This window comes from Phyllostomus hastatus, unplaced genomic scaffold (assembly GCF_019186645.2).
Source record: "Phyllostomus hastatus isolate PE091 unplaced genomic scaffold, TTU_PhHast_1.1 phas_scaffold_93, whole genome shotgun sequence".
NCBI lineage: Eukaryota > Metazoa > Chordata > Mammalia > Chiroptera > Phyllostomidae > Phyllostomus > Phyllostomus hastatus.
The window spans coordinates 29,425,936-29,442,176 of NW_025334042.1; the positions used below are offsets into that span (position 1 = coordinate 29,425,936).

Below are 16,241 nucleotides of genomic sequence, written 5' to 3' on the forward strand. Positions count from 1 at the left end.
CATGTCAGTTTGTTTACTCATGTTGAATTTTTTTGAAAACTAGAGTTCTCTTATTCCACCTCACTAGTCTGTGCACAACCATGTTAAGTGAGTGTGCTAGATAGTTTCATCACTTAACATGATGCTTTTTATTTTTTGTGTGCTAAAGAAAATTTTGAAGTGAAGTGTTGAATGAGAATCAGAAAGTATCCGTGCTATAGCAGCATCTATGTGAGAGTTTCCTGGAGTGTCTTCCAGCTGATTTGTGTACAACAGGAGACTCGTGCCGAGCTTTGAGGAATCGGTGGGTTCATGGAGAGGTACAGACGGGTACAGGGTATCAGCCAGGTGGCAGCAGCATCAGGAGGCTTGAGAGGCAAGTGACACAAGTGATGGACTGCAGCCACATTCTGGAGGCTGTGCATTCTGGGCTGGAACTTCAACCTAAAGGCAAAAAAAGCTATTATTTTTTTTGAGCAGGGCATGAAGTAATATGAGTCAAAGATTAATAATGACAGTGATGCTCAGAATTTATTGGAACTCTAAGCTCTTGGATCGATTCAGAGAATCTATTTCTGAGGTTGCTGCCAGAATATAGGTAGAGACGTGTGTTAGTATGAGAATAATTTAGTCATTCAGAGTTTTTTTTCAGACAGCTACTATATATTACTCTTGTGCTTGGTAATGAGATAAAAGATCAATAAGAAATGTACCTGTCTTCAAGCATCTCTGTTTTTGAAGGAGAGACTTTTCATCATCATGTTAATTAAACAATCAATGGTGTTAAATGATGTGAACTCTGGGGTAGGGGGCAGTGAATAACTTAGCTTCACAGCGGAAAGCTATTTGAGCTGGATCTTATGAATAAGAGGGTTTTGGCATAGTGAGGGAGAGGGACCTTCTAGGTGAAATATAATTCTCTAAAGCCATGTTTAGACAGCAGTGAGAAGTTCAGAGCAGTGAGATGGAGAGCCGTGATTGCTTTCTGGGAGTCGGAGGGGATGTGGGCAGGCTGGTCGTCCTCAATGGATGTGAATAGAACTTTCCTTCCATTGCACTCCCTTTAACAGTGTGTTGAGTTTGTTTATTGAAAGTCACAAAAAATAATTTTTAAAGTAATCAATACTACCTTGGGATGAAAAAATTATGAGCCTTCCTCCCCCATAATATTTTACAGTTTTAATAATCTTGTCAATAAAGTTGCTTTTTAGAGTAGTATTTAAAAGAGGGTGATATTTCTAAACAAATTTATGCTGGGGAAAGTGTTCTTATAATTTGTGCTAATAAATGAGTGGTGTTTAGCTCTATACAAAATACAGACTATGAAGCAATTTTCATCTTAACAAGGTAACTGTGCAGTGGCCGTTTTGAGAAAGATGGATTTGGTTAGCAGCCTGTTTACGAGTAAATACATTAATTCTGAATTTGTTGTAATACTGTTGTTGACAGAATTAAAACAGGACTGTTTATCATAAAGGTATTGTGCAGTGGGAGGAATAGATTTAAGACTTGCTTTTACAGCACATGAATTAATTTAAGCTCTAATATCCTCATGTAGCTGATGCTTTAGTAATTGTACAGTGTTATCATTAGGATCAAATGAGTTAATGGCTATGCACAAACATACAAACTCTTAAATGCTACTGTGTATTGTTTGCTGTTATCTCCAGGGAGTTTTAGGTTGCCTCTGTATATCTCGCATCTAAAGCTGGCAATAAAAATTGCTCTCACATTCAATTATCTGGATTTTCCAGGTAAAAAGTAAATACGGTTTACAGATGAGAATGGTTTGCTATAAGAATTATCCCTCCCTGAGGGATAACCAGTATATCCCATGGACAGAATATAAGAAGCCTTTTAAGACACTGGGGAGGTCCAGCTCCAAGGTTGGACTGGGACTGAAGTGGATGGTTCATGTTGAGGTCTACATTAATGGCTTTATCCCTGATGGCATCCCTCAATCCATGAGGCTGGGCAGCTAGAACTTAAGTAGAAAATACAGTTTTATAGACTCATGGTGTCAGTGGCTAGAGTTTTCAGTGGCCAGAACAGTTGGAGTTCGAGGGGGTAAATCCAGGGAAAGAATGATCCATAGAGGACGAAGCCTCCAGATCTGACCATTAATTCACCACAAGTGTTTTTCTTACTGCTGAACTATGAATAGACAGGAGAGATTCCATAGAGTTGGCAGAAGGTAACAGAGATGGTAAAAGCTGAGAGAGATGTTATTTCCTGCCCATAGGAGGAGTGACATTTCTGGACTTGGAAACTTTCCTTCCAGGTTAGATGGGCCACCAGCTTGAGCTGTCCAGTAGGACCCCAAAAGGACCACACCATAGGAGTAAAGGCTTTGTTGCATGACCAGGGATTTTCTTGAGACCAAGTCAAAAGTAAGAGTCATACTTGCCAAGTCGGAAACCAAGCCTGCACAGATTTAAGGTGCCTGATGGGACAGTGTCCACATTCTCCAGAAGAAGAGAAGAAAATCTAGACTCTCTACACTTTATCATTCACAATACACAGAACACACAAAAATTCATGACAATGTGAATGAAAAAAAATGACTGCCATTATTTCTTAATATACTCTTTGCCCCATTCTCTTTCCTTCTTGAACTTCAATTACATGTATATTAGACTACTTAGATTTAATTAGATGTATATAAAATGACTCAGTGTTGTACCCTAGGCCACTGAGACTCTCTTTCTTTTCCACCTTATTATTTTGTCTTTCAGGTTGTCAATATAATTAAAAGAAAGATTGTCAATAATAGATCCTAAGATGATGTAGATTGTAGATGTTGGGATTAGAAAAAGATTTGAAAACAGCTACTTTAAATGTGTTTAAGGACTTGGTGTGGCTAAGTGGATTGAGTGATAGCCTGCAAACCAGAGAGTCACTGGTTCGATTCCCAGTCTGCTGCCTGAGGTACGAGCCAGGTCCCCAGTTGAGGGCACACAAGAGGCAACCACATACTGATGCTTCTCTTCCTCTCTTTGTCCCTCCTTTCTCTTCTCTAAAAATAAATAAATAAAATCTTTTAAAAAATAAATAAAAATAAATGTGTTTAAGGACTCAATAGAAATTAGTCATATAGAGTAACCAGATGGGAAATCTCAGCAGAGAAACATATATACACATACACATATAATACTGAAAGTACAATATCTGCATTAGAAGGTAAAATTTAAAAATTTTTGGGTGGGTGGGCTGGAAAGGGAGTAAAAGGCAGAAAACTGTACTTGAACAATGATGAAAATAAAAAAAATAAAAAGTAAATTAACTGGATGGACTCAAAATCAAATTGAAGATGACAGAAGACAGGATCTGGAAACTGAAGGATAGACCTATAGACATCACCTAATCTGAAAGAGTGATGTGGACCCCGACTCGTGGGGTCCTCCACATTGTGGATGAGATGTGAGAAATTCACATGGACTACCAAGTCCTGTGGAGGAAGAGGGACGGTGCGGCTTCTCTCTCAAGAGGAGAAAAAGCCTTGGAGCATCTTGGCCACTCTGTCAAGGGGAGAGCGCGTTGACCCTTGCCTTGACAGGCTTTTATTGGGTTCAATTTGCGCAGGAATACAGGGCGTATATGTAAAGCTCATCAATCATTGTCAGGCAGAATGATTAAACAATAGATAATATTCAAAGAACTCTGAGGGCTTATTCTGAGTCAGGTTCAGATAGTTAAATGGCCATAAAACTTTGGGGAACAAACTCACTTCCTGCTTGGACCCTTATTTAAATTGAGGGTATTAGCGAAGTAGGTTTCATAGGATTTTATGCGTTCTTCCTTAGGGTTGATCACCCTAGGGAGCCCACCCTTTCCAGCACAGGGCTGCGCCCACCTCCAGCATTGTTTCAGGCTTAAGTCAGGCAGGGGAAGTAAGGCAGCCAAGAGATTAGGAGACGTTTTGAAGACAGAATGAGGACTCAGGCTATGTCAAAGCCAAGGGGATGAGGGTCCATCACCCCCTTTTTCTATAATCCCCCAAGCCCTTCCCTGAGGGCCCCTTCATGACCGTGCCTGTCTCAGGTCGTCCCCCATTTTAGGAATCGTACCCATCATTGGCTAACCGACCAAGCATTGGGGGCCCAAGCAGGGTGAAGTAAAAGGAGCAGAGGTGGCACCCCTGCCAGGGAGATAAGCTTTGTCTCCTTAGTGGCTTCTGGTCCCAAGGTCACTCACTCAGCCTTAGCCATGGAGGGGTTACAGCTCCTGAAACCAGGCAGGGCAGTTCCCAGCAAAAGAGAAAATAATAAGGTGGGAAAAAAAGAGAGTCACAGTGGCCTAGGGTACAATATTGAGTCATTTTATGTATATTTAATTAATACCAAGTAGTCTAATATACATGTACTTGAAGTTCAAGAAGGAGAGAGAATGGGACAAAGAATAATATGTTAAGAAATAATGGCAGAAAATTTTCTGAATTTTGTGCATGTGTTAAATACTGATTCAAGAACCACAGGGAGCCCTGGCTGGCGTAGCTCAGTGGATTGAGCGTGGGCTGCGAACCAAAGTGTTGCAGGTTCGATTCCCAGTCAGGGTACATGCCTGGGTTGCAGGCCATGACCCCCAGCAACTGCACATTGATGTTTCTCCCTCTCTCTCTCTATCTCCCTCCCTTCCCTCTCTAAAAATAAATAAAATCTTAAAAAAAAAACACAGGGAATCCCAAGATATATATCCAGATATATCATAATCAAATGAAAACAAAATATACAGGGAAAATTAGGGTCCAAGATTTAAAAAGCACATTACACGAAAGGGAACAGCTATACAAGTAATGGCGGACTTTACAGCAGAAACAGTGGAGGGCAAGAGACAATGGGATGTTATCTTCAAAGAAAAAAATGTTAACCCAATAGAAGGCTGCAGTGAACATGAGAGTGTGTGTATCTTTTGGAGTTAGTGCTTTTGTTTTCTTTAGATAAATTCCAAGAAGTGGAATCTAGATCAATTTACTTTCCCACCAACAGCCTACAGTAGTTTCCTTTTCTCCACATCCTTGCTAACACTAGTCTAGTTATTTCTAGTCTTTTTGATAATAGCCATTTTAACAGGACTGAGGTGTTAGGACTGATTACATGAGAAAAAAAGACAAAGCATAAATTATCAGTACTAGGAGTGAAAGAGAGCACATCATTTCTATGAATAAAAATAATGAGGGAATACTTTGAACAATGTCATGCCCATAAATTCAGCAACTTAGATGGAATGAGCATATTGGCATGAAAATTGGAACTTAGCAAAAAAAATGACAAAATACAAAATTGAATATCTGTATATCCCTATATTTTTTTAAAACAAATCAAATCATTATTGGTAGTTACCTGTCCACAAAACACATTTCAGGCACAGATGATTTTGCTGGTGCATTCTCTAAAGCATTTGTGGAAGAGACAATGGCAAGTTTAAAGAAAAGCCTTAGAAAATGGGGGTGGATGGAATACTTCCCAGCTGGGTACATGAGGCCAATATAACTCTGATATTATGGCCTAAGTTGTTAAGGAAAAGAAAATTCTAGGCAGTGTCTAAAAGTATCCTTAACAAAATATTAGTAAAATTGATCCTAGCAAGGTATAAAAGGATAATCATTCATGATCAGGTCTTTCTTTTTCTTTTTCTTTTCTTTGCGTTTCTTTTTTCGGAAAGTCTGGTTGATTTAACATAAATTAATTCATGCAAGTCACCATTTTGAAATTATTCATTGGAGGAAGACCTACACAATCATCTCAATATATGCAGAGAAAACATCTCACTGAGTAATAGTCCTTTATGGTAAAGCCTTTCAGCAAAGTAGAACTTTCTCAACTCAGTAAGGACGTGTTCAGAAAAATCTGCACCTTTATTTTCAGTGGTGAAAGCCTGAATGGTTTCCTTTATGATCAGTTGCAAGGCAAAGATGTCCATTGTCAGCACTTACATTCATTCAGATGGACAAATTGATTCTAAAAAGTTTAGGGAAAAGCAAAGAACCTAGAATTGCTTAAACTACAACATCTTGAAGCACATAGTGGGAGGACTCACTGTCTTCTTACTAGAGTTACTGTAAAGCTAACGTAATTAAAAGACAGTCTGGTATGGGCAGATAAGTAAATCAGTGAAATAGAAGGAAGAACAATGTGGATAAATCTTTTAAGATCGAAAGAAGGTGGAAACAAAAGAGTAGAATCTCCATGGTCCCTTATGAGGGTCATCCACATGCAGAATAAGCTGTGAGGGCATAAATTTGGTCTATGCTTGTCTGTGGCAATGGGGATTCCCTGAAAAGAGGGGGTTACAAAGGAACTCTCTCACATCATGGAAATGTTCTCTCTTCCTTGATTGGGATCTCTTCATTTTTATCATATACCAATTCTACCTAAAAAAGTTAATCTGAACTTTACGTTGGCCCCCTCCATTATATTCCTTTTCTGCATTGCAATAAATAATGTATATGTTGTTTCTGCCATGATACTTTTTCTAATAGCCTTTGTTGAAATAACTTTCTCCTTACTCGTACACTATGCCTCACCCCAGTCATAGCAATTAAACCATCCTGTTTTGTTTGCTGATTATTAGAGTGTAATCTCCTTGAAGCAAGGGATGTCTGCTGATCATTGCCATATGTCTGTAATACCTAGCCCGGAGCTTTGCCTATGGAAGAGTCTCAGAATTTGAAACAAAGAGGATAATTGTGTAGATATGGTTGTATGAGCATTATTTTCATTATTAGTACTAAAAATTTTGTTCAGGTCAAATGCATTTTGCATGTTAGTTAAAACTCTCTGCCTAATATCTGTGCAAAATACATCTAATTTGTTTCAGTAGTATCACATCTTATTCTGGGAAAGCAAGGAAACCTGCTTTTTCTACAAAACTAGAATCACAATAACTCTAAGTAACCTTGGCTATACCACCTACCTTATATATCGACATCAGATTATTTTGAGGGTTTTTCCCCTAGCTAAATATATCATTAATATCTTCTTATGTTTACATATTTGGCAATGATTTTTTTTTACAATTTACACAGAAATATTCAATAAGTAACATAAAAATTGCTCATTTGCTGATCATATATCACCTGCTTTTTACTTGGAAGATTTCAACTGTGACACACAGATTTCTTTTTTTCTTACGCGCCTCCAGCTGTGGTCTCCTGTTTACTCTCTAGCTGCCAGAGTATCAGGTCATCAGTCGTCAGTGGCGATGTTCTGCATGCTCCTTGATGGCAGTGAAAAAATTAGCTTACCATCTGATAATTTGGCAGTGCTTTCTTATTTTAATTTATCTGTTAAAATGGAGTTGTGAATCATGAACTGAAATTGAAAAATAGGTTATGAAATGATTTTTAACTATAGCAGGTGACTAAATTCAGTGTTATTATTTTACATCTAAAGCTTTTGCATTAAGTAGAAAATATTTCATAAGTCACACTTTATGTTTGGTAAATATTTTGTGATATGTAATAATGACTATATCTTTTCTAAATTCAATAATTAGGATCTTTGAGTAAACACATTACTCATGTGGTTATTAAGTATAAGAGAAGTATATGAAGAAAACTCAAAACCCATAGGAACTTTGGATAATGAAGTCAGATAGCTCAAGGGATGTCAAACTCATTTTCACTGGGGGCCACATCAGACTTGCGGTTGCCTTCAAAGAGCTGAAATAATTTTAAGACTGTATAAATGTAACTACTCCTTAACTATTAAGGAGTTGAAATTACATTCGGCCCTTTGAAGGCAACCTCGAGGCTCATGTGGCCCCCAGTGAAAATGAGTTTGACACCCCTTCTCTCGATGTAGGGCCGAAGGAAGGAACAGTGTTCTTGGATGTGGTTTGAATGGTCTGGATTATGCCTTTTTAAGGAAAATGTTTCACTACCCTCAACAGGATATAATGATAAATATCACTGGAAAACTTCAGCTTGAGGATGTTTTTGTATTGAAACAGCATGACTCTATCTCTGGTTAAGTTTATTCATGATGCTTAATGAGTGGCTTAGAGTTAGGCACTTAATATGCATTCAGAAGTTGTTACCTAGGTAAGAAGCTGAGAAAGAACACAAGAAATTTAGCCTTAGCTTTCCAAGCAAACACAGTAACTCTTCATTAGGGAACTGATTCTACCTGCAGAACTTTATATTTTCAGTGAACTGTTTCTGGGGGAAAAGGTTTAGAGTTTTATTTATTTTATAGTTATAAGTGAAAGGATGCCAGTTTGAAACTGTAGAGTTGTAAAGAATAAAGCATAGCATCCCTTAAAAAGCTGTTTTTAATTTTTTAAGTTTTATTTTTGATTTTAGAGGGATAGGGCAAGGGGAAGGGAGGGTGAAAGAGAGGAAGAGAAACATTGATGTGAAAGAGAAACATTGATTGGCTGTTTTCCAAAGGCACACTTTCACTGACCAGGGACCGAATCTGCAGCCTAGGCATGTGCCCTGACTGGGAATCAAATTACTTTTCGGTTTGCAGGATGATACCTATCCAACTGAGCCACCCAGCAAGCATAGCATCTTAATGTTTATGCTGTTCCTCTAAATTATATATTTGAGCTATTCAGAATGAGCAAACATAGAGATGACTTGTAAATCAATAACAAATACATACAAACAGAATGTTGGTTAGAAGACAGGTGGGACTGAAACTATTAGAATTACAAATTTTTTCAGTTTTTTTTTTTAGTTTTTTTTTTCTTATGTGTCTCCTGCCATGGTCTCAATAATAGAGAATATTGCTAAAAACCCTCCCTCTGCTCCAGATAAAGTTCCAGAGGTTGTCATTGAGTTAATCTTAATGTTTCAAAAACATCAAGATTTTCTGTGGCTAGAAAGCTACAAGGTAAAAACTTGGTTTGAAAATGTATACTTTTTATTTACAACACGAGTTTGGGAGATAAGTAAGAAAGTGGTTATTGAACTAGACCTTAATACTCCCATGGCCTTTTCAGAGGATAATTGGCCAAATGAGTGCAGTATCCAAAAAACCTTTACTGTGCTTTTCAGAGTGAGAAGTGTCTTTCCTTTGTAGAATTCAGTGCCTCAAGAGCTATGAAAACAGGCCCTGCTGTGTGTGGCCCAGTTGGAGCGTCGCCCCGAAGGGTTGTGGGTTTGATTCCTGGTTGGGGCACATACCTGGATTGGGGGTTGGATCCCCGGTGTGGGTGCATGGGGGAGGTAACCCGGATGTTTCTCACATCGATATTCCTTTGTCTCCATTCCTCTGTCTTTAAAAACAATGAATAAGAAATGTCCTCATGTGAGGATAAATAAACATTTTTGAAGAGAGCTATACAAACAGTTGCATAGAATTATGTTATTGTATTACATATTGTAATACATTTCCCTTAGCTCTGATAGTTTTTCTGTTATAGCTTGACTTACAATTAAAACCATAAATCATATAGCTCTTCTCCTGTAAGGCACTGGCAAACTTCATTTGGGAATTTAAGGAAGAAAAAGGAAGGGAGAAAAGAAATAAACAGGATGTAGATGCAGGGTATAATTCCTTCTGCACAATTTCTTTTGGAAGGAGAGAGGCTTCGGGAGGCCTGTGTGAGGCAGAGATTAAAAAATGAAGTATAGAGAAAAACTTTAGATCTGTCATATTTGTTATAGTATAAAGTATTTTTAAAAGATCGAATCTCAAGTCAAGTTTTTTTTTTTGCTTCTGGTCATCTTTTCAACTGTCTGCTTCCTTGTTACCTATACCTACATGAAAGTTTACCTGTGTATGTTAAAGACAAGTAAAATAAAAATTCAGTTTGTTGGAGAGTTTAAAGTAAGCAACACACATTTACCCTTACAAGTGAGATTCTTGTAACTAATACTCAGCTATTTTCATAGTAACACACTGATGTCAAGAGAATAATAAGATATCCCATTTGCCCCTACTGGGCCTATTAGTTAAGTACAGTTTGCAGCTCCCCAGCCCAGGGGTGCTTTTGTGTGAGGAGCTGTGCAGTGTGTGATAGGGGTGACTGCACCCAGCCAGCCCCTCCACCTGCTGTTCTCCAGTGCTCTGCTGCCTTTAACACAGGTCAGTGAACAGTAAAACTACCGGAAGGATCCTCAAAAGTCTTCCAATGTGAAACTGAGGTCAATTAATGTCCTCTGTTGTGAATGCTGCAGAATTATGTTAACTGCTCATTAAACATTTACTTTAGCTTGACTTACAATGAGCATTTGTTACAGGAGCCATACTGCCCAGATTTTAAGCCTAGTCCTACTGCATACTAGATCTTTTTCTTTGTAGCCTGTTTGTCTTTAAATGCAGATGATAATGGTACCCACCTCACAGGGTTGTTATGAAGACAGATCAGTTAAGGTTTCTTGAGTCTTTTGAACAGTGCTGGACACATAAAAAGTGGTTAAATGATTACATGTCCAGATGAGTTTGAACATTCAAGTAGATTTTCATGTATTTGGAACATAATCATCACCCTTAAGGACCTGCTAGAGAATAAGGAATGTCTTTATGGTGTTATATCGGTCTATCATGTTATCAGGAAGTCACATATTATCTGTTCAGAGAAGGGAACTGCAAAATTTTGCCTGAAATGGTAATTTATTAGAGGACACTTGTCTTTGGCTTCATAGGTGAGACCGTATGACTCCTTTAAAACAAGAATGATGGTGACTGTTGAGTTCAGGGAAGGGCCTATCTGGCTGTGTGTCGGCTACCTTGTCCTCAGCAAGCAGTGGGCCTGCCAGCCGCAGTGGGGAGGGCTGGCGTCCAAGCGTGCAGAGTCTTGGATTCACTGAACGTCAGTTCCCGGCCCTGGGAAGAAGGCTCAACCTGAGGTGAAACAGCTGGGCGGGTCTCCCTTGTTGATGGCTGTTCCGACTGCACCATTGAAAGCATTACTCACAGTTAGAGTGCCTGTACTTTGTTTTCTGGTTTTCTGGTGGGCAGGTGCCGGTGCTGCTGGCTGGACCAGAAAATAGTTTTCATCCATTTCAGTTAGAAAGTTTAAAAGGTACCTTGCAGTGAGTGATCACGATGCCCAAGAGCATCTGAAACATTTTTAGAACTCATGAAAGCTTGTCATGTTTGCTAGCACCAACCTGCTTTCCCTTCCCATCAGCTTGGTGTGCTTCCCCGGGATGGATGTGGCTTTTGCCCGTGGTGTGTGGACTATGGGTGCTTATTGTTCACTTTCGCCCCCTGGGTTTTTAAAACACTTAGATCGGTGGCTCTCAGTCCTGAGTGCACATTAGCACCACCCGGGAGCTTTTAGTGAAATGGAATTCCCTGGGACTGGAGCCCAGACCAATTAATCAAAATTCCTGGTTGGGTAGAGCCTGGACACTGGTGTTTTAAAAGCCTCCTGGGCGATTCTAATGTGCAGCCAGGGCTTGAAGCCCTTGATTTAACTCATATAATGAGATTCTCCATTATTACTGATAATAATGATATCTGTAGGGGACTGCTTATTTGTTTAGGGATTGACTGCCCTAGTTTATCAGTATACTCTTCGTCATCTCAGTGTACTCATTGTCATTTATCTGGTTCCTGATTTCCTTGGATGTAGAGGGCTGATGGTGAGTCCCTAATACTGCCTTAACGAAGTCTGTAGAGTTCCTGCTCTTTCAGTTGCATGATAAAATTCTCATCAGTGCTCCAGCAAAGCAACCTCTTATTTATCTGCGATCTGCTCATCATCAGAGGAATGGCTTTTTTCCTCAAGAAAGAAATCAGTTAACTCTGTCTACTGAAAGTTTGGGCAGATGATCCACCTGAGATAGACAAGTTGCATCAAATTGGTCGAGGGTGGAGGGAGTCAGGGAGATGAAAACAGTTTTTGCTGAGCATCTTCTCCAGTTTAGGTACCAGCTGAATGATTTCATCTAATTATCCCAGCTGTCCTGGGAGATAGACACCTTCACCTGTACATTACAATGTTGAGTAACCTGACCAGGGTTTTGTGGTTGGTGTGCCCAGAAGTGTGACCCAGGTCTGTTCCTGTGCTCTCTCCACTGTAAACCACCACTGTCACCCTCTCACTGCCCCCAACCCCCAAACCCAGCCCGACATGTGCATTTGGTCTCTACAAAGCCATGGAAATTTATTCTTATCAAAATATCTGTTTTTCATACCTTCAGGAGCATATTTATTGTGTTTGAAATGATACATCAGATGCGCTATCAAAATACCTTTATCATGAAAGGTCATTAAAATATAGTAAAAATAAGTTGTTTTACTTCTAGAAGAGAAACATTAGGATGTAAGTGTATAAGGCATGTATTATCTTGGGCAGTCTCTGGACTCAGGCTTTACATCCCCATTCTAGCATTAGGGCACTGAATTGTAAATCTCAGACCTACAGTCCTGGCACTTAACAGAGTTCCGATGCCGAGGAGCTGAAGTAGTCTGTCCTCAGTGGCTCACTTAGGACACATGGGCTAGCTAATATGTATATTTGCATTTTTCTTTACTCTTTGTCTTTTCCTTATTTTTTTTTTTAGTTTTTAAAACTACTGTGTTCTAGGATTAAGTAGTGGGTAGTAAACTGTGAAGTGTTATGTGAGCATCTTTAGGCCGGAAAATGATTCAGTTTCTATATTTATTTCAGGTGCCCCTTGGAAATTCTGTACAGCTCTTTAATCTTAACTTATCACTAAAGGGTGTTTGGAGAACAGAAAGAAAGGTCATAAAAGGAGTAGTGAAATGAAATATGAAAGCTTTCATTTTTAAGATTTATTTCCTAATCCAGCTTACCTCTATATTGCTTTTCTTTTAAATAATTGGCAATAATTGCCAATACAAGTATGTATAAACTTTTCTTTAAGAGAATACAATCAAAAAGAAATTTCACTCATTTACAGCAGCAATTTTCAACCTTTTTCATCTACTGGTGCACATAAACTAATTACTAAAATTCTGCAGCACACCAAAAAATATATTTTTTGCCAATCTGACCAAAAAATAGGTATAATTTTGATTTATTCACAAAGGATGGCTGTTGTTTTGTTGGCTGTTGTCATTGCTTATTTGACAGTCTAAGGGAATAGAAGTCAGTGCTCCTGACTAGATAATCAGGTATTGCATGTTTTAAAAATTCGTGTGGCACACCAGTTGAAAATTGCTGATTTACAGCAATAAAACCTACATTTAAGTAACAGATTTGGTTAGACAAGTTAACATTTAAGAGGAAGAGGCCAGAAATACACGTTTGTTTGAGCTCATCTCTAGTTCTCAGCTGAAGATTCCTACAAAGCCTCCTTTAGATGAATCATCTTCAGAAGGGAAGGTCGAGCTGCATCTAGAATAACAAATGGTTTCACTGGAATTACTGTGCAAGTAAGTTTGCTGAGCTAAATGATCCAGAAGAGTCGCTGCATAAGATGTAGATACATGAGTGCGAAGCACAGTTATTTTCTGTTTAATACAGAAAGTTCAGATATATAAGTGCTTTTATATCATTTCATAAAACATTTATTAAAAGTCCTTACTGCATTCAGTATACTTTATTTTAGGGGCTATGCTGAGCACAAAGTTAAATATGCAATCCAGTGGATAAGTTATTATATAACTATTGCAGGGAGTCCAACAGGTGGATAACTTATTACAAGTCTCAATGACGTAAACTGAGGTTAAAACTCTGTGCTCTGTGGGCGAGCAGAGGAAGGAGTGATTCAGTATTATCACAGCCCATGGCTTAAAATAGAAAACACTTCTAATAAGATTTCTGTTAACACCGGGGGCCAAGTGATTCATTTAGTCAGTCATTCATAAACACTGTTTACTGTATAAATCTTAGTTAATTTTCCTGTTTCTGTATGTGGTTTTAGCTACTATTTAGGAGTTATTCCTAACACCCATGTGACAATTGTATTTTCTTCCTGCTATTTATAAATTAAAATGAAATTACTTAAAAAAATGAACTTTTTCACAAGATGTGTATCTGGAGCCTTCAAGGCTGCTATGCTTTGGGTTTAACATAGCTTAAAAGTCAGAATAGCCTTGAAAAGTGTATTGAGTCAGGTGACTTTGCACTGGTTTATTAGTACCCATGAACATGTTTGATATGTGAACAGAGTTGGTCTTCTGAACTCTACCATTGTGAATCTACCATGGAACATACCCAGGGAACTTGGATCAATAGAAAACATCTAGACTTCTGGTCAGGATGGTGGCCCAAGCAAACATGGCTCACCTTTTTGCAAAACTACATCAAAATTACAACTAAAATATATAACAACCATTATTCAGGACTATCAGAAATGGAGTTGAATGGCAGTCTGACAACTATGGAATTAAGGAAACCACATCCATCCACACTGGTGGGAGGGGCGCAGATGAGGAGCAGACTGGTCCCACATCCTCCTGTGGTGGATAAAAATTTGGGAGGCATATCTTAGGAGTGAGGGGTCCCATACCAGGTCCCCTGGCCCAGGTTTCCAGTGCTGGGGAGGTAAGTTCCCACAACTTCTGGCTGCAGAAACTAGTGGGAATTGAAGCAGTGGAAGAAATTTCTGGAGCCCCAAGTAGTTCCTGTAAAACAGGGGTGTCAAACTCATTTTCACCAGGGACCACATCAGCATCGTGGTAGTGCCAGGAGGATGAGAAAAAGCAAGAAATTGGAAATCTATTTCAAAAAAATAATGAAAGAAAACTTCCCTAATTTGGTTAAGGAAATAGACATGTAAGTCCAGGAAGCACAGAGAGTCCCAAACAAGAGGGATGCAAAGAGGCCCATGCCAAGACACATCATAATTAAAATGCCTAAAGTTAAAGGTAAAGAGAGAATCTTAAAAGTAGTAAGAGAAAAGCAGTTAGTTTCCTGCAGGGGAATTTCCATAAGACTGTCAGCTAATTTCTCAAAAGAAACTTTGCAGCCTAGAATGGATTAGCAAGAAATATTCAAAGTCACGAAAAGCAGAGGCCTATAGCCAAGATTGCTCCACCCAGCATGATGATATTTAGAATCTAAGGGCAGATAAAGAGCTCCCTTTTTTTGTTTTTGTTTTGTTTTGTTTTGTTTTGTTTCCCTTGCCTGAGGAGGTATATTACAAAACAGTGCTACAAACAGTATCTGAGATTTTACTGCTTATGTTTTCTTCTAGGATTTTTATGGTTTAGGGTCTAACATTTAAATCTGTAATCCATTCTGAATTTATTCTTGTATGTGGCATAAAAACATCATCTAGTTTCATTTTTCTGCATGTATCTGTCCAATTTTCCCAACACCCTTTATTGAATAAACTCTCTTCAGCCCATTGTATGTGCTGGTTTCCTCTGTCAAATATTAATTGACTATAATGATGTGGTTTTATTTTTGTTCTTTATTTTTGTTTTATGCCAGTACTATGTTGTTTTGATTACTATGGTCTTATAAAAAAGAATACAAAAAAAGAGAAAATTATAGGCTAATATCCCTGATGAACATAGATGTTAAAATTTTCAACAAAATATTAGCAAACCAAATACAGCAATACATCCGAAAGATCATACACCATGATCAAGTGGGATTTATTCTGGGAATGCAAGGTTGGTAGAACATTCGCAAATTAATAAATATGATGCACCACATAAACACAATGAAGGATAAAAACCACATGCCCATATCAATAGGTACAGGAAAAGCATTTGATGAAATCCAGCACCCATGTATGATAAAAACTCTCAGCATGTGGAGATAATGGGAATATACCTAAACATAATAAAGGCCATAAGTGATAAACCAACTGCCAGCATCATACTCAGTGGGCAAAAACTGTAAGTATTCTGCTTAAAATTGTAAACAAGACAGGGATGTCTGCTTTCACCTCTCTTATTGACCATAGTGCTGGAAGTCCTAGCCATAGCAATCAGACAAGAAGAAGAAATAAAAGGCATACAAATTGGAAAGGAAGTAATAAAACTGTCTTTATTTGTAGATGACATGATACTGTACAGAGAGAACCCCAAAGATTCTATCAAGAAACTACTAGTACTGATAAGTGAATTCAGTAAAGTGGCAGAATACAAAATTAATATCCAGAAATCAGTTGCATTTTTATGCCAATAATGAATTATCAGAAAGTGAAATTAACAAAACAATCCCATTCACAATTGCTTCAAAAAGAATAGAATACCTTGGTATAAATCTAACCAAGGATGCAAAAGACCTCTACTTGGGAAGTTATAAGACACTGAAGAAAGAAATTAAGATGAAGAAGATACAGAAAGATTCCATTTTAAGTGGAAGCACATACCGTGTTCATGGATAGGAGAATTAACATAATTAAAATGTCCATGCTACCCAAAGCAATCTATAGTTTC

General features: G+C 38.3%; 1 protein-coding gene across 1 annotated transcript in view; it reads left to right on the plus strand.

Moving 5' to 3' along the window:
- SLC2A13 (solute carrier family 2 member 13) overlaps positions 1-16,241 on the plus strand; it is a 288,415-nt gene that overhangs the window by 56,917 nt on the left and 215,257 nt on the right. The gene's annotated exons all lie outside the window — the stretch shown is intronic.